General features: G+C 46.9%; 1 protein-coding gene across 5 annotated transcripts in view; it reads right to left on the bottom strand.

Moving 5' to 3' along the window:
• Positions 1-17728, bottom strand: part of nod1 (nucleotide-binding oligomerization domain containing 1) — a 57077-nt gene extending 39349 nt beyond the window's left edge. For 4 of the 5 annotated variants that reach the window (XR_010977361.1, XM_068055736.1, XM_068055762.1 and 1 more), the window contains exon 1: positions 11057-11145. The gene's annotated coding sequence lies outside the window, so the exon portion shown is untranslated. Of the gene's footprint in view, positions 1-11056; positions 11146-17578 lie in introns of those variants that run through there. The other variant, XM_068055742.1, reaches the window with a different exon arrangement.
• Between the last annotated feature and the right edge of the window lie 1336 nt (positions 17729-19064).

Raw genomic sequence — 19064 nt, 5'->3', positions numbered from 1 at the left:
ATATTTACAACATTACAACAGTGACTAAACTTCAAAAAGTATTCCAGTGTCAGTAAATGTCTGGTGGTCATGAACAGTGCTATATAAATGCAAGTTTTTAAAAAATTCACATAATCTAGAGCCGCTGCTCCCAGGGGTTTGCTGTGCTGTCACAGATACTGTGCTTTAGATGAGATGTTAAACAAAGGCACTGACTGCCCTCTCAGGAGGATGTAAAAGATCCCAGAACACTATTTGATGAAGAGCAGGAAATAGCATGTAAATTGATGTAAAAAATCTGTAGGTAAATATTTTTTCTCATATCTCCTGATGGGTTAGACTGCAAAATCTTACATTTATACAACACCTTCACCAGGGCTAACATGGGGCTGGATTTTATGGGCCCTGAGGTGGGGGGGAACATAGAATCAGAATCACAATAGGAGGCGAGCGTAATGAGAAGCTTTTTATGTTGTTTGATGCAACATATGAGATGCATGGAGTCCAGGTTGTTGCACATCTCAAAACAGGTTTATTAAACAGCTAACTAATATATACAATACAGACTATTTACATTACGTGCCTCTTGGTGTTACATTAGCGGAGTGAGACTGGAATGTAGTCACATGACTGTATCCTTGTACGCAGCTCATTAGCATACCAAGATCTTAAAGAGACATCGCTCTTAAAGGCAATCACACAACAATGAGGATCGGAGGACCCGTTGCCAAGCAATTCTTCCGGAGCAGGAGACGCCGACGACAGCCTTCCCACCCTAAGGCCAATTGAGGCCCTCAAGTGGCCTATTAACAGCTACTGAAGGGCCTCTTCCACCACCGCTGGGATCTAACCAGCAGTGAGGGGTGCCTCCACCAAGCGGGGAGGACGCCTTGTAAAACAAGGAGCCCTCCTCCGTGGGCAATCTGTGGCCCATGAAGAATCCCCACTGGCTAAACCGACACCTCCATGGAATTCCCTGCCCCTGGACTTCACGCCCAACCCCCACCCCATCCCACCTTGTCAGGGGCTTGCGGAATGGCCCCTGCGACCCCGCTTCACTTGCCTCCAGTGCTGGGCCTGGATCCAAGGCTTCTGCAGTACCAACAGCGGCCACTGCTCCTGTTGGTGCTGCTGATACTGCTGAGTAAAGGCCTGCTACCTGGCCCGAACCCGACGGGACTCAATGACATGTGTCGGGTTCGGGTTGGGTCGGACACACATGGTAAGTGCTCTGCCGGTAAGTATTAAAAATAAAAAATAAAAAAAACTTAGCTGAGCTGGGAGTCCGGGACGAAACTGAGCTGCGCAGTGAGCAAGTGACACCACTACAACGTCATCACGCATGCGTTGCAGCTTTATGGAGCTTCCCAGTTGGAAGGTAAGTAAAGGGATGGTTGGGTCAGGCTCGGGCGAAATTGGAGGGACTTGGGCCTGGTCGGGCTCGGATCCACTGTGGATCAGTAGGGTTCTTTTTCCTGACCTGAGCAGGCCTTTACTGCTGAGCTGCCGGCCCTATGATTGGCTGGCAGCTCTTGGAGGCTGAATCCCTGTCTTTAAAGGGACGGAGATTCCGGCGCCAGAAACCTCACCTCCAGAACAATGGAGGATCGCGGCGGGGGCCTCAAAAAGGCCGAGGCGAGGTTCCCCGCTTTTTTTGGCCTGGCTTCACAAAATCCAGGCAATGTCGTGCAGTGATAGGAGAGATTAGAAAGAAAGAAAGCGCAATCTTCCATTTATATTGCACCTTTCAGGATTTTAGGATGGTCCAAAGCATTTTACAGCCAATTAAATATTTTGAAGCACGGTCACTGTTGTAATGTAGGAAATGTGGCAGCAAGTTTGCATACACCAAGCTCCCACTAACAGCAATGTGATAATGACCAGATAATTTGTGGTAGGCATCTGTTGAGGCCCTCTATTGAACAGTGTAAAGTTGGGCAAGCTACTTGTAGAGGTCTGTTGGGCACCGGCAGTTCATCCAATTAATATTAATGAAGTCCGAGGCCCAATTTTAGGTTGGCCTTGGACATGCAGTGTGCGCGCACCACTGGTCCTGCACCCGAAAATGGCCAACAACCAACTTCTAAGGCACTATCTTCTACAGGTACTGAGTTTTGAAGATAAACTGAAGCAATCCTACTTCGATAAAATGTCAAGAAAGATCAAGGTATTCCACTGTTAAATATTAAACGACTAGAATTTAGCAAATGAAAATAGCCTGTGCTCAGCTGCTCTCTACATATACTGGTCCTCTTGACACCAACATTAGGGATTGGACATAATCCAAGAGTATCTTATTGCCTCAAGTCATTGCAAACCATATAAAAAATCACTCTGCAGAACAATTTGGTAACACGAGTTAGTTCAGTAAGGAATCCCAAAAACAAAAATTAACCTCTATTCCTGTGGAAGAAGTACTTACGTTTCTTCAACTGCACTGATTTGAGCTCCTGACCATGTTTTTTTTTAAGTCAGTCATGTGCTGCAAGAGAACTCACAGACAGATCTGTCAGTGCATGTGTCAGGACATGCACTTTGACAGATAGGAACAGGATGCAACTTTCTCCAAAAAGAGTGGATGCAGCTGTAGGATCAGCTGTCATTTTGACTTTCAGACAGGGAGAAGACCTTGTCCACTCAACCATAGTCACGTAGCTGTATTCAAAAGTTTTCTCTTGGCTTGTATAAACAATGTCAGTCTATCCAATGGTATTCACATTTGACTGCATTACATTACAGCCTAGTGATGACACACCCTCTAAGTATGAGAGGGCATGGAATCTGCTAGGCACCTCCTCACAGCACCGTGGCTAACACCAAGCCTCAGCATCCTGTACCCCTGGTCCACTGGGAGTAGCTGATATAAATGGCCAGTTTCAATATGCATATACTTGATGGGCAAACTAAAGGCCTGCTACCCGACCTGAATCAGATGGGACCCGACGACATGTGTCGGGTTCGGGTCGGGTTGGGTCGCTCTTCCGGGTCCGGGTCGGACACACACAGTACTACCTTTTGCTCTGCTGGGAGGAAAAGGGAAGTTGAGTAAGTAAGTGTCAAAATTTGAAAAGCCTGGCTGAGCTGGGAGTCCGGAACGTCAAGGAAGGAAACATGCAACGGACTCTCTATGGCACCCACGTGCTCATGCTGCAGTTTCCTTCCATTCCATCCATCCAAATGTGATAAGTACAGTGAGTGCACTATGGAGTTAAAACGAATGCTGTCAACTGGAGGAAGTGAACATTCTGGTGGTGGGGTCAGGCTCAGATCCAATGTGGTTCTGTCGGGTTCGGGTCGGGACTGGACTTTTTTTTCCAGACCCAAGCAGGCCTTTCGGGCAAACTGCCAAAAAAATGAACACTCGGACACTCACGTACCAGCTTTTCCTATCCAACTTATCTGAGCTCGATCTCTTTCCATCCCTCTCAAATGTGATTTTTTTTAAAAAAACACATCTTTGTGTTTCATTTGTTGTTTAGTTCTACATTTTGATGCTAAAACTAATCTTGTAATGAACAGTTTCCATCTCACCCTAGCTTCAGGTAATTGATGAGATTTAACGCCCCATTGTTCTTTGCTGAACTTTAATGTAATAATTTAGTAATGGGTCCTGAGTGCATTCTATTAACCCCTCCTCACTCTAAACATCTACAGGTGTCAGCCTTGTAGCTTGTGTACTTAATACCCTTTAGTATGCAGTTACAGTTTACACTAAGCAGTGACTGCAGTAGCTTATTCAACAGTGATCTAGTATATTCTTGTTCAATAGTACAGTTCTCTAACAGTGGTACCCTTTTAAACTGTCCAACGTGTATGGCAAGTAAATCACATTTGCATCAACAAGCCTGCGATAAGCAGTGAAGATTGTACTTCATTGACTGCAAAGTGATTTAGAACACCCCAAAGTCATGAAAGATGCTGTATAAATGCAAGTTCTTTCTTTACATATGGATAGTGAAAACAACCATTATTACAATGTTAATTCTTTACAACTTCCCTTGAATTGTCTATAAATTTCTATCTTTATTTTTTTCTCTATGTTTCACATTTCCCATTTGACAACAGCGACTACACTTCAAAAGCATTTCATTGGTTGTAGAGTGCTTTGGGGTGCCCCGAGATCTCAAAAGGTGCTGAGCAAAGAAAGATAGACTTTCATTTATAATTTGGTAGTCCATAATGAGCACCCAGAATTGTTACAGAATCCTTATTAATTCTCAGTTCAATCAAAACACAACCATCAGTAATGTATTTTCCTTCTACTTTCTCTACCTTTTTGGAAAATTTCATAGCCAGAATCCCACCTGGCTTGAAACCAAAAGTGACAGCTGCAAAGCTTCAACTCGCTTCCAATCATAGAACTGTCTTAGAACAGCTGGGCCTAGTGTAGCCAATTTAAAATTAGATTCATGTTAGCTGCTTTTCTGAAAGGAATTCTGTAGACTGAATATACACTGCACAGTGGCGCAGTGGTTAGCACTGCAGCCTCACAGCTCCAGGGACCCGGGTTCGATTCTGGGTACTGCCTGTGTGGAGTTTGCAAGTTCTCCCTGTGTCTGCGTGGGTTTTCTCCGGGTGCTCCGGTTTCCTCCCACAAGCCAAAAGACTTGCAGGTTGGTAGGTAAATTGGCCATTATAAATTGTCACTAGTATAGGTAGGTGGTAGGGAAATATAGGGACAGGTGGGGATGTTTGGTAGGAATATGGGATTAGTGTAGGATTAGTATAAATGGGTGGTTGATGGTCGGCACAGACTCGGTGGGCCGAAGGGCCTGTTTCAGTGCTGTATCTCTAATCTAATCTAATCTAATCATTGACTAAGTACATATACATCTGTGTGAAGAATCCATAGCCCACCCAGATGTTACATATCGATTAATTAGGACTACTGTCTTGTTTTTGAAAAGTGGGTTGCATGTCAACCTTACAGACTCATAAGGGCCAAAAAAAGTTGTTCTCAAGACAAAAAGCTATTTGACATGTAAAGCAAAGTTGGAAAATTGTGATTTGTTCTCTATGGTCGTGAATTTTTGCTCTGCCAAAATCCCACTGGCTTCATGCTTGCTCTATTAATCCTGCCCTGACTGATTCTCCAGGGTCAGACATGTTTACATATTGGCCTGGATTTTATGGTCACTGTTGGAGATGCCGTATTTCAGATGAGACTTTAAACTGAAATCCTGTCTACCCTTGCAATATGAGCAATGCTAACAGTGAAACAATGTATAGAAGCCCCAGGGAAAAGCCCTACATTTTATAGCATGCAACTGCCATCAAAAAACAACAATGTGTTTATATGACACTTTTAATGCAGTAAAACATTCCAATCCATCCATTTTTGGTAAATACGAGCAAAACAGGCCCACACAGGGCTGCCCAATTCTTCAGGGGGGCCTAAATCATGTGTTAGGTTCCTCATTGGCATATGCATGGAGCCTAATGCCTGTTTTAATTGTTTTCCCCAGAGGCCTGACAATCAACTAAGACCAATAGGGCGTCAGATGTTTTTTAAGCATCCCTGGGGTACAGGTGATCCCAGCCCAGCAAAATTCAATTTTGCTCCGTTTTCCATCCAAAACGTCAGGCAAAATGAGGACCAATTTCTAACCTGAATACTACAAATAAACATGTGCAAGTTGCTCACGAAATTGGAAGAAGCAACTGCTAGAGAAGTGAATATGAAAGTCATGGCTAGTCAGACATGGCTGGCAGCTCACAGGCAGGCCACTGTCCTGAATTGCACAGCAGTCCTGTTGTTCACCCGTGTGGGCTTGGGACATACATTTGGTCCCAGCGGCGGCACCCACAGCGTGAAAGTAAAATTACTGCCATGGAGTCTCATTTCCACTGAAGAGATGTCTCTCTGGCGCCAGCATTGACCCCGAGTCAGAAGGTTGTGGGTTCATTGTCACACTCCAGAGCCTTAGTACATGAAGTCTAGGCCGACACTCCAGTGCATCACTGAAGTACTGCTGCACTGTTGGAGGTGCCATTTTTCAGAGGAGATATTAAACTGAGCCTCTGTCTGCATTCTCAGTGGGCATAAAAGAATGCCATGCTGTGAATTTAAAGAAGAGCAGGGATGTTCTCCCCCAAGTCCTGCTCAATATTTATCCCTCAACCAACATCACTAAAACAGATTATCTGATCATTATCACATTGCTGTTTGTGGGACCTTGATGTGTGCAAATTGGCTGCCATGTTTGCTACGCTACAACAGTGACTACACTTCAAAAGTGCTTCAATGGCTGTAAAGTGCTTTGGGATATCCCAAGGTCACTATAATAAATGCAACTTTTTTTCTTTCTAATTCATAAGTGACTCAACAACACTTCAATCTAGATACCAGAACTTTTTTTTCCAAAAATATATTGTTTTCATAAAAATCTGTAAAAAAAACCATGACAAAACAGTTCAAACTTGACATTTTAGAAAGTGCAATGAGGATCAGATTCCTTCGATACAGAGCGCAAGTTTTCTCACAACCCTTCCATTCCATTTTACATGCAATGAACATTTTCATTACACAGCAAAAACATATTTTGGTGTATGTAGCCCAAGGGGTTTTACACAGGTTCCAGACCCTCGGTATACTATGGCGGGAGGACCTTACACAGTGGCTTTTCCCCACTGAGCTTTTGCGGCGGCTGCCCCAAGCTTTAGTGCGTCCCTCAGCACATAGTCCTGGACCTTGGAATGCGCCAGCCTGCAACACTTGGTCCTGGACAACTCTTTGCACTGGAAGAGCAGCAAGTTTTGGGCCAATCCAGTCCCACACAGTCGAATACAACTCGACCGTTAAGCTGTCACTTCCGGGAGTTTTACTCATCTCGGAGGATCTGACGGCCTTTGTCAGCTCGTCCAGTGTTCGCGGTTTGTCCAGACTCTCCCGCATACTAAGACCTCCTTGATAGATGACAAGGAGGCCTGGGAGGCCTTGCTGTCCGTGGGCTTCATTATGAATAGCCCAGCATAAAAGGATTTGCTGATCCTTAATATGTCAGACTGCAAAGATGTTATCGAGCCATCCTCTTCCTTCAGGCTGCTGATCACAGAGCTCTCTGTGTGTACCTTTTGGAAGAAGAATTGTGAGCATATCTCATCCTGCTCAACGGAGCAGACTCTGGACCTGAAGATTATCTTGGAGGCCTTTGTGGCAAACAGCGATTCCTGCTGGCTCTTCACTTCTTGGAGGTCCTCCTCGACTTCGCCCCTCCCGTCGATTGCAGCAGGAGTGGATTCTGCATGCTTTTCTGGAGTCGGGAGATTTCCCTCTGTCCCTCTCTCACCCTCTGAACAGCTTTGAGGATGAAGAACCTTTTGAATGTTCACCTTGATCGCTTCCCACCAGTGCGTCAGAGACTCAAAGAGGGGTTTCATGGTTCTCCAACCTTTGTAATCCCTTTTGAGTTTCTCAATGTTCTCTGGGGTCAGAAGTTTTATGTTCAGCTTCCATGTGCCCCTGCCAAGCCGCTGGTCATCCTGTAGGTGACAGTCGGCCAGTAGGAGGCAGTGATCAGAGAAGGACACTAGCTTGATGTCAGTGGATCTGACCATGAAAGCACCAGTTTGCTGATGTCTCTGCCAGATTGTCCAGCTGCATCGATGATGACCGGCCTGGACATCACCAGAAGCAGAAGCTGCTGGAGAACAGTCAGCCGCTCGCTGTATTGGACTGGGACATACACGTCGATTAACTGGAGCAGAGTGTTTTGGTACATTTCATCTGCTACGAGGAGGCGACCGCCCACCACCTCCTTAACTTTGGATATGGTGAAGTTGTCCCCGGAGCAGAATACCCAGGCCAGAGGAACTGCAATTATTTCCTCCAGACCAGATCGATGGCCCGTGGGGACCACCATTGTGAGCAGTGCCTGCAAGTGCTGAGGTTCGGTATTCCACACTCCTGCAGAAACAGAGGATCGGCTTTGACCTTGGCAAGGTAGCCCATGGTCGAAACATATCGTGTAGTGGATTTAATGCTACACACGTTAATGGAAGCAATCTTTAAACCCATTAAAAGCAGGATGTTGCTTACCGCACCAGCTGTCCTTACTAGTCCCAGTCCTTGGGAATGTTCCTGCATCCCCATTGTGTGTGCAAGCTGTTGCAGTTGTTGGGCTCAGGAAAATCCCCTGGTTACACACGGGGGTGGGGGAGGGGGGTATGTTCCGCCTGGGTGATATCAGGGGGTAGGGGGGGATCTTGTAGACAGCGAGGTTTAGACTGTCTTCTGTTGGTGGTGTCTTTCCCCTCTGTTCCTCCTTGAGGACGTTACTGCTCCCAGCTTCCTGGAGCTGGAGTGCACTGGACACTTCACTGCTCCGGTCTCCTGGAGCTGGGGTGTGCTAGGCCCATCGTTTCTTCCAGTGTTTCGTAGCTAGGAAGCTTTCTCTTCCAGCTCCTTTGCGTTCTGCCACTTCTTTCACAGGTGCCATCTTTCCAGCCCTTCCTCATCCAATGAGAAGCAGCTGCTGTAGTCCGTCTCAGATGGCAGCCTCCTCTTGCCACTGGTTTGGGTGGTGGACTGTTCCTTTCTCTGGGGCCTCTTTGTGGTTTGCCTTTTGACCAATTGCCACTCACCTGGTTGTCCCTCTGCTGCCTCCTCCTCTATTGATTCTGTCTATTGAGGAGGAGTTTCCGGGCACGAGGTTAGTGTTGGGTAGCTTGCTGCATCTGCCTCCCCTTTCTTCTTCTTAGAAGGATTTTCCTCACCGGGGGGAGGGTTGCTAGTCTCCTTCACAGCACCAGGCATTTCACCGTTCCTTCCTCCAGCCTTTCCTTGGACCTTGCCACCAGCACGTAACTGAGGCAGAGCTTGCACCTACTCTGCTCATAGTCCTTTGGCTGATGGCCTTCCTGTTGGCAGTTCTTGCAGACGATTGTGCTGTAGTTGGCCGCCACATGACCAGATTCGCCACAAGTCCGACAAACTCTAGGCTGCCCCGCATAGACCAAGAAGCCACGACTTCCTCCGATGGCAAAGCTGGAGGGAGGATGGATGATGGCTCCATTAGCGTCCACCTTCAAGGTCACCTTGACCTGCCGCTTGCTGGTCCAAATCCCAAACGGATCCATAACCTCAGTGCTGCTCTTGGCCACCTCGACGTACCTGGTGAGGAAAGTGAGCACATCCATGACAGGAACATGGGGGTTGTGGAGGTGGATTGTCACCACCTGATTCCGTTGTGACGGCAGCATGAAGAGCAGCTCCGCCGTGAGGATCGACAGCGGTTCCTGGTTTCCTCGCTCCTTGAATACCTTCAGGAACTTGATGCATCCCGCCACATTCTTGAACGTCACATCGAAACAGCTACTGCAGGCAGAAGATGTCCACAGCTTGGAGTCCACAGCAATCAGGATTTTCTTTGTGAAGAGGTTGTGGTCAATGGGTGCGCACCTCCTTTGCTATCTTTCACCGCCACCCTAACGGTGTTACACACCCCTAGATACACCAGAACCCATTACTTACAAAAAGTAGTTTGAAACGTAACATTGCCTCAGTCTGCCCCACCTGAGCAAAGGTCCACTAGATTATTGCCGTTAACACTCACACTTTCCTGAAAGTCTGCAGATAGGCCCACAATAAAACCACTACAGGGTAAAGCTGGACATCATTTTATCACTGCTCAAAACAAACAAACAAACAGTCAGCAAGTACAACTAACCCCATTACTCAACAAGAAATGTTGAGCATATCAATAATTTTTTTTAAATAAATAAATAAAATAAAAATAAATGACTAGGATGAATGAGAAATCAGAGTGTAATAACCCACTGAAAGGATATACTGCAAGGTCAATACTGAAGGTAAAGTCAGCATAGTAAACCTTTCAGAGAAACATTCCCTACATTGTAACAGTAACTGCACTTCAAAGTGCTTCATTAGTTGTTATGAAAAGGTGCTATATAAATGTAAATCTTTCATTCGTTTCTTTCAAACAAAATTGTATAATTCTTCATATTAAGAGCTATCGGCATAGTAATGCACTGATTTATTGGACGAGTAATTCAGAGGCCTGAATTAATAATTTAAAAATGATTTGAATAATAATTTGAACCACATGGCTGTTTTTGAATTCAGCTTTTAATAATCAGGGAAAAAACTATGAAATTGTTGGATTATTGTAAAAAAAAATACAACTGATTTACAAATATCCTTTAGGGAAGGAAACGTGCGGTCATTCTCTGGTCTGGTCCAGATATGACTCCAGTCCCACACCATGTAGTTGACTCTTAACTGCCTTCTGAAGTAGCCTAGCAAGCTACTCAGATGCATCAAATCAACCACATTGACTGCAGCAGTTCCAGGCTGTGGCCACTGCCACCTTCTCAAGGCGATTAGGAATGGGCAACAAATGTCAGCCTTGCCAGTGACACATATATTCTGAGAATTTTGTTTTGAATGAAATTTTCAACAACTTGCACTCAATAGCGCCTTTAACATTAGAATGAAATCACAGAAGTGTTATCAGATGAAAATTTTACTCCAAGCCACATAGGAGATAGCAGGACAGGTAAGCAAAGACTTAGTCAGATACGTAACTGGTAAGGAACAATGTAAGGAGGATAGGCAGAGAGGTTTAGGGAGGGAGTTCCAGAACTTAGGGTCTAGGTAGCTGAAGGCACAGCTACCAATGGTGGGGTGAAGGAAGTGATGGGGATGCGCAAGAGGCCAGAATTGGAGGAACGCAGGATTTATGGAGGGTTGTAGGCCTGGAGAAGTGTTTGGTCTCCCTGTTTCAGACCCCAGGATTGGGCACAAGCCAGGAGGCAGTTTCCGTTGCCCCTGAACCAGTTGTTAGTTTATTCACCCACTGATTTCCCTCACAACCCCCTAGGGAGGGAGGTGCCATCTTTCAGCCCCTCCCTCAATAATGCAAGCTGACATTCCCAATTCACCATGTCGGGAAACCTGCCACATTGGAGAGGCACCAGGCCCACTTTAGTAATCATTTCAAAACTTCTAGCACAAACCTTTATCCCAGAGTGACTCGGCCATATCCACTGAAATCCCCAATTAAAAATCCTAGAGAGTAAATTGTACAAACAATTTACAGTAAGCTCCTGTACTTACACAGCATTTTAAAGAAGCAGCCATGCACAAGATTCCCAGCGACATACATTTGTATCTATCTGCTGCCTTCTTCTGCCCGAGCACAGTGTGGCTCTTGCAGCTATTTACAGGAAATGAGGCTGGCTTGTAGCAATGCCTGATCAAATTTGGATGCCTGCCAGAAAAAGCGCAGGCAAAAACATGACACGTTGCCATGAGAAAAAATATATCTGCTCTATCTTACAGGGAGTCAGCAATTATTGTAGCAATCCATACCCTTCACAGACACAATATAGTTCTGTAACTGAATCCTTTATCTTTCCAGGACATCAGTGCAAACCTCTTATACAGATTGCTGTGGGGAAGGACCACATCATAGACCGATGTATGTATATATAGAATTCTTTCATTGTCACCAAACATGGAATTCCGCACAAAAGTTTAATGTTTCTCAATTCTGCAGAAAATGCCTTAAAGAAACAACAAAAAACTATTACTTAGGATATCAATTGATCTTTAAGTCTTAAAAAACATTTTTTTTCCCTTTCCTTAAAGAAACAGATATATTTATAAGAAAAGCAAGCTTCATGTCTACGACCTCATGCTTGCAGCTAAGTGCTGTTGTATTTCTCTGACAAACATTTATTTTTACCCAAGAATGCATGGGTATATTCCGTGAAATCACCAAGCAGTTTTATCATGTGGTATTTGTAGGTTTTAAAAAAAATTAATTCACAGGATATGAAAATAAAAGACTTGCATTTATATAGCACCTTTCACGACCACAGGACGTCCTAAAGCACTTTACAGCCAATTAGGTAATTCTGAAGTGTAGTCACTGTTGTAATGTAGGAATGGGTGTTGCTGGCAAGGCCAGCATTTATTGCTCATCCCTATTTGCCCTTGAGAAGGTGGTGCTGAGCCATCTTCTTGAACTGCTGCAGTCTGTATGGTGAAGGTGCTCCTATTATGCTGTTCGGGAGTTCCAGGATTTTGACCCAGCGACAATAACGGTTTGGTGATATATGCCCAAGTCAGGATGGTGTAAGACTTGGAGGGCACTGTCGAGGTGATAGTGTTCCCATGCACTTGCTGCTTTTGTTCTTGTATTGGTGAATGTCGCGAGTTTGGGAGTCAAAGTAGCCTTGCTGAGTTGCTGCAGTGCATCCTGTAATTAGTACACAATGCAGTCATGGTGCGCCAGTGGTGGAAGAACTGGATGTTTAAGATGGTGGATTGGCTGCTGATCAAGTGGGCTGCTTTGTCCTGGATGGTGTCAAGCCTCTTGACTGTTGTTGCAGTGGCAGGCTTGGAGTCATCAGTTTGATTGTACAAACTCCAGCAATAATGCACTGTTCCAGGGGATAAGATAATTTGATGACAGTTGCCTGGGGTTCTGGTTGTGTTAAATATCAGATGGCCATTGTGGGGTAATTGAACCAGATAATGCGGTCTCATTCCAGTCTCCTTGGGGGATGGTTTGGGTGCGCATTGAAAGTGTCTGGCACATGTGGCCAGACACGATCCATACATTACCTACTCTGACTGACGTATCTCCCTCAGTTCTTACATCTGTCTGTTTGCTAAGGGGTGGATTTGCTCTTTGCCACAGTGGCTGGGATTTTATCCGGGCGACGGGAGTCTCGAAGTCCAACAGAAGCAATGCCAAGAACCCCTGACACCTCCTCTGTGAGAGGCCCATCAAATCAAGTGTCAATTAGGCACTTAACTGGACAATTAGTCCCATTTCCCACCGCAGAGGTGGTGGCTGCTGTTGGTGGAGCACCCACCCGAGGCCCAGGCCACAGGTAGTTCAGGGTGAGAGGGGTCTTGCAGGGTGGGGGTTGTGGGAGAAGGGTGTGTAGAGGGGTCAGCAGCAAGGGCAGAGAGAGGCATTCAGAGCCACCCCCCCCCCCCACTTTCCAATGCTGGGTCTCCCGATCAGGAACTATTAATGAGGGGATCCCACCCCATCTCCAGAACCAACAAGCAGCCCGCAGAGTTTTACCTGCCATGCTTCCCATTTGGCAACAAGGCCACCTGCTACTAGTCTAATTGCAGCAGTGGCAGGATGAGGCCCTTAATTGGGCATTAATTGCCCACCCGATTATATGCTCTCCCCGCCTCCAAACCTGCCACGGGGGAAGAGCATAAAATTCCCTCTAGTGAGTCAGGAAGTGATGCACCTTCCTGCAGACACCAGTGACAGCTTGTATCAGTCTACTTGTTGTGGGGGTGGGCAGGGGGGAATAGGGAGACTCCTTAGTCCACAAGGCCTGGAAGTACAGGCTTGGGTCTGCATGTTCACTGGGACCTCCAAAACTGCTGTCCGGAATGGCTGAATGTACAGGCATGATCAGAATGTGTGTAGTCATGTGCCCTTCTGGTCATGGTGCCTCTGGCAGTGGAATGTGTAAATCATTTGAGGGTTTCGGTGCACTCAATACATCTTCAAGGAAGCTTGCCTTCGGCTTTTTTATAAATTAATTCTAGGAATGTGGGCATCGCTGGGAATGCCAGCTTTTATTGCTTCTCCATGCTTATAAGCCATCTTCTTGAACTGCTTTAATCCATGTGGTGAAGATGGTCTCACAGTGCTGTTAGAAAGACAGCACCTGACCCAGGTGCAGGTAGTAGTTACAAGGGCCTACTTTCATCATGCCTCTCTCCAGGGTGGAAGAGTCAGTTACTAGGGGACATAGGTTTAAGGCGCGAGGGGCAAAGTTTAGAGGGGATGTGCGAGGCAAGTTCTTTACACAGAGGGTGGAGTGTGCCTGGAACTTGCTGCCAGGGGAGGTGGTGGAAGCAGATACGATAGCGATGTTTAAGAGACATCTTGACAAATACATGAATAGGAAGGGAATAGAGGGATATGGGCCCCAGAAGTGCAGAAGGTGTTAGTTTAGGCAGGCATCAAGATCGGCGCAGGCTTGGAGGGCCGAATGGCCTGTTCCTGTGCTGTACTGTTCTTTGTTCTTTGTTCCATTATTCCGCCATTACCTATTGGTCCAGGCCCATTAAGCTTCCTGGCCTTTGGAATTTTGGATCCACTGTCTGAGTTCCAGAATTGGGGAACTCAACAAAATGATACAGGACAGAAGAAGGCCATGCAGCCCATCGTGCCTTTGCCAGCACTTTGAAAAAGCTATCCAATTAGTCCCATTCCCCCACTCTTCCCCACAGCTCTGCAAATTTTTCCTTTTCAGGTCATGTGCACAGTTGGGTCTCCTTATTACAAAAAGGATATGGAGGCACTGGATAAATTGCAAAAAAGAGATTTACAACTGTGATACCATAACAGAAATGTTATAACTATCAGGAAAGACTGGAGAGGCTGGGGTTCTTTTCTTTAGAAAAGAGAAGGCTGAGGAGTGACCTGAAACTAGCCTTCAAAATTCTGAAGATTATTTGTAGAGAAGATGTTCCACTTTTGGGGGAGTTCAAAACTAGGGGTCATAAATACAAGATAGTCACTAATAAATCCAATAAGGAATTCAGGAGAAACTTCTCTCCCCATAGAGTGGTTACAATGTGGAACTTCTGACCACAATGAAGGTTGAGGCGAATAACACGGATGTATTGAAAGGGAAGCTAGATAAGTATGAGGGAGAAAGGAATAGAAGGATATGCTGACAGGATTAGATCAATAGGCTTGTGTGAATCAAACACTGGTATAGGTCTATCTTGGGTCATTTTACTATGTTAAAGGTGTCATATAAATGCAAGTTATTGCTGAATAGCCTGTTTCTGTACTGTAATTTCAATTTAATTCTATGTGAGTAAACATCCAATATCTAAGTTGAAAAGATAAATAATGCTGAACCTCTATTATAGACATTCAATGAGTCCCATACTAATGCCCATTCCACTGATAAGTGAGTATACCTTTGCTTCCAAAAGGAATACACGAACCAACAATTTTAGTAATGTATTGGAAAACTACTTGCATCTGGAAAACAACCTCAACTCATCTGTTTAGGCACTAGCCCTTGTGAAGCAAGTATTGCATTTCCTCTGGAATTTCCTCACACAATAGCTATGTCAAGTCTTGCGAAGTTGTTTTTCTTGATAATCCTTGACTGAGTTAATTCGTAATAGACTGACTCAACCTGTAAAAAAAAACTCGACTACCAACTTTCAGTGGCTTTTCTTCAACTGTACAGTACATACAAATAGTTTAATTGTGCGCAAGTGGAAGTATAAATCTACGTTTTACATGACTTTGGTAGCTATGGGGTAATCATACAGGGCTAGTAATCTAGAGTCAAGAGTTCAAATCTCACCATAGAAAATTGTGAAACTAAATTAAATCTGTGGGCTATGCATGAAAGCTTTTAGATTGTTGCAAAACCCAATTATTTCACTAAAGTTCCCATCTGGCTTCACACGTGACTCCATTCCATACTATGTTTAACTATTAATGCCCCTGTTATTGCCACTAAGTTCAGTAACAAGATGATAATAGGACAGACCTATCAACAATGATCCAGGCATAGTATCAAAGAAAGACTTGTATTTATACCATGCCTTTCACAATCTCAGGAGGTCAACAGTTCTTTACAGCCCAAGAAGTTTAGTCACTGTCATAAGGTAGGGAATGCAGCGGCTAAATTTCCCATAGCAAGACCACACAATTCAGCAATATGATAATAAACAGATAATTTATTTTAGTGATATCCACCCTCCTCAGGGCCCTCGACCATCCACATCCCCCTCCTCTGGCTTCTCACCATTCCCCATCCACCCCCTCTCAAGCATCTGTTCCCCAATCCACCCTCATCAGGGCTGTCCCTCCATCCACCCCCTCTCAAGGCTTTCCGTGTCCCCATCCCCACCCCATCCAACCCCCTCAGGGCTCTCTCCACTGTCCATCCACCTCAGGGCTGACCCCAATCCAACTCATTATGGGCTGTCCCCCATCCTCCCCTCCCCACTGCTTCCCTCAGGGCTCTCTCCCCTCCTCCCACCCCCTCCCCCCCTTTCAGGACTCTCCCCTTCTCCCCCACCACCCCCCCCCCCCCCAGGGCTCTCTATCCTCTCACCCCCCCCTCAGGACTCTCTCTCACTTCCTCCCCCACCCCTCCTTAGGACTGTCTCTCCCCTCCTCCCCCACATCAGGGCTCTTGCTCCTCCTCCTCCTCAGGGCTCTCTTCCCTCCACCCCACCCCCATCAGGGCTCACTCTCCCTCCCCTCCCCCCTCAAGGCTCTCTCTCCCTCTCCACCCCCACCCCCTCAGGGCTCTCTCTCCTCCTCCACCCCATCAGGGCTCTCTTCCCTCCACCCCACCCCCATCAGGGCTCACTCTCCCTCCCCTCCCAAGGCTCTCTCCATCTCCACCCCCACCCCCTCAGGGCTCTCTCTCCTCCTCCACCCCATCAGGGCTCTCTTCCCTCCACCCCCACCAGGGCTCTCTCCCCCTTCCTCCCCCACCCCACTTAGGGCTCTCTCTCTCCCCTCCTCCCCCACCCCCCTCAGAGTTCTCTCTCTCTCCCCTCCTCCCCCACCCCCCTCAGAGCTCTCTCTCTCCCCCCCCCCCCCATCAGAGCTCTCTCTCTCTCCCCTCCACCCCTACCCCCCTCAGAGCTCTCTCTCTCCCCTCCTCCCCATCAGGGCTCTCTTCCCTCCACCCCCACCAGGGCTCTCTTCCTTCCTCCCCCACCCCCCTCAGGGCACTCTCTCCTCCACCCCCACCAAGGCTCTCTCTCCCCTCCTCCCCCACCCCCCTCAGGGCACTCTCTCCTCCTCCACCCCCACCAAGGCTCTCTCCCCCTTCCCAACCCCCTCAGAGCTCTCTCTCACCCATCCTCCCCCACCCCCCTCAGGGCTCTTCCCTCCACCCCCCTCAGGGCTCTCTCCCCCCTCTTCCTCCACCACCCCCACCAGGGCTCTCTCCCCCTTCCCAACCCCCTCAGAGCTCTCTCTCTCCCCTCCTCCCCCACCCCCCTCAGGGCTCTCTCCCCCCCCCCCCCCCTCCCCTCTTCCTCCACCCCCCTCAGGGCTCTCTCCCCCACCTCAGGGCTCTCTCTCTTCCCTTCTCCCCCACCCCATCAGGGCTCACTTCCCTCCACCCCTGCCAGGGCTCTCTCCCCCTTCCCAACCCCCTCAGAGCTCTCTCTCTCCCCCTCAGTCTCTCCCCCCTCCTCCCCCACCCCCCCCCCCCCTCAGGGCTCTCTCTCCCCCCTCCTCCCCCACCCCCCCCCCTCAGGGCTCTCTCTCCCCCCTCCTCCCCCACCCCCCCCTCAGGGCTCTCTCTCCCTTTGTCCCCCATCCACCCCCATGGCTCTCCCCTCCCCATCTACCCCCTCAGGGCTGCTCCCCGTCACCAGCGTGGCCCCTCTCAACTTTCCGAGGTGTTCCTGAGCTGCGACAAAGTAACGCATTCGCCACGGGGAACAACATTCGACAATCCACAACTCGCAACCAGTGGGAGAGGCAGAAACCTTCCCCCCACAGCCCGCGGCTCAGCCATGGCTAGGCGCGGATTTCCACCCCAGCCACCAGCGCCCACACTCTCGCCCTACCGCTCTGTCCCCTTCTCTCACCTCACAGTTTCTTCTTCAGAAGGGGAAGTGGCTGCTCCGGAGGATCGGGGTTTAGCGGCCGCACAGCCAGAAATAGTGAGATCACCGAGTGCCAGCAGCCAGCTCCCGGATAAAGTCTCACCCTCACTCTGCCCCTTCCACTGCAGGAAGAACAACTGCAAGTCAACAAGTAGCAACACCAAAATAATCCCTTCCTATTAATTCACTTTTATAAGAGAAACTTGCACTTTTCTAGCCATTTCCCTCTTTCTTTCTTTGTTATAGTGATGTTTAATTTCTCTTTTTTTCCTCTGCATGTGTTAAAACATTCACATTAACAGTTAAAATGTAATACAATTTATGAAAACAACAATCCTAAAATTATTTGAGTGATGATACTTTGTAACAGATTCACCCCATCTTTCCAATTAATTGATCTGAAACACCATCAGATTTAATAAAGGACGAAAAACGTGCATTTATGTATACAGCGTCTTTCATAGCCTTAAATCGCCCCAAAGTGCTTTATAAATGAATTAAGTATTTTTTGAATTGTAGCCGTCAATGTACTCTCAATTTGTGTGTGTGTGGGGGGGGGGGGGGAATGCAGTGCGTGGCCCCTTTAAAAAATTTTGCCCAATCACACACAGGCGGTAACTTCAAAGGCTCGAAAATGGGCAGGGTTGCATACTAAATATTCCTGGATACAAGGTGTTCAGAAAAGATGGGTAAGGAAAGAAAGGAGGAGGAGTGGCTGTAATGATTAAGGAGAATATTACAGTGCCAGAGAGGATGTCCTGGAGGGGTCAAGAACCAACTCTATTTGATTAGAGCTAAGAAACAGTGGAGGAATCATTACACTACTGGATGCACTTACCAATGAGTGGGAAAGTTGCAGAGGAGCAAATTTGCAAGGTAATTACACAGAGGTGCAAAAACTATAGAGAAGTGATAATGGAGGACTTTATCCTAATATACACTGGGATAGTAATAGTGTAAAGGGCAGAGAAGGGGAAGTGTTTCAGAAGTGTATTCAAGAGAATTTTCTTCATCTTTTTAGAACATTACAGCGCAGTACAGGCCCTTCGGCCCTCGATGTTGCGCCAGTCCAATGTGGAAGAAGGCATTGCTGGATCTGGTTCCAGGGAATGAGGTGGGTCAAGTGGATCAAGTGTCAGTCGGGAAACTTTTAGGGAACAGTGATTATAGTATCATAAGATTTAGATTAGATATGGAAAAGGACAAGGAGCAATCTAAAGCAAAAATGTTACATTGGAAGAGGGCCAGTTTCAGAGGGGTGAGGATAGATCTATCCGGGTAAATTGGAGTCCTAGATTAGCAGACAAAACCATAACGGAACAATGGGCTGCCTTTAAAGAGGAGATAGCTCGGGTATAATCAAGTTTTTTTTGATTCATTCATGGGATGTGAGTGTCGCTGGCCAGGTCAGCATTTATTGCCCATCCCTAATTGCCCTTGAGAAAGTTACATTCCCACGAAGGGGAAA

The sequence above is a fragment of the Heterodontus francisci genome, chromosome 2, assembly GCF_036365525.1.
Source record: "Heterodontus francisci isolate sHetFra1 chromosome 2, sHetFra1.hap1, whole genome shotgun sequence".
In the NCBI taxonomy this organism is placed as follows: domain Eukaryota; kingdom Metazoa; phylum Chordata; class Chondrichthyes; order Heterodontiformes; family Heterodontidae; genus Heterodontus; species Heterodontus francisci.
The sequence above is the reverse complement of the archived record's forward strand: the minus strand, read 5'-3'. Positions and strand labels throughout refer to the sequence as shown.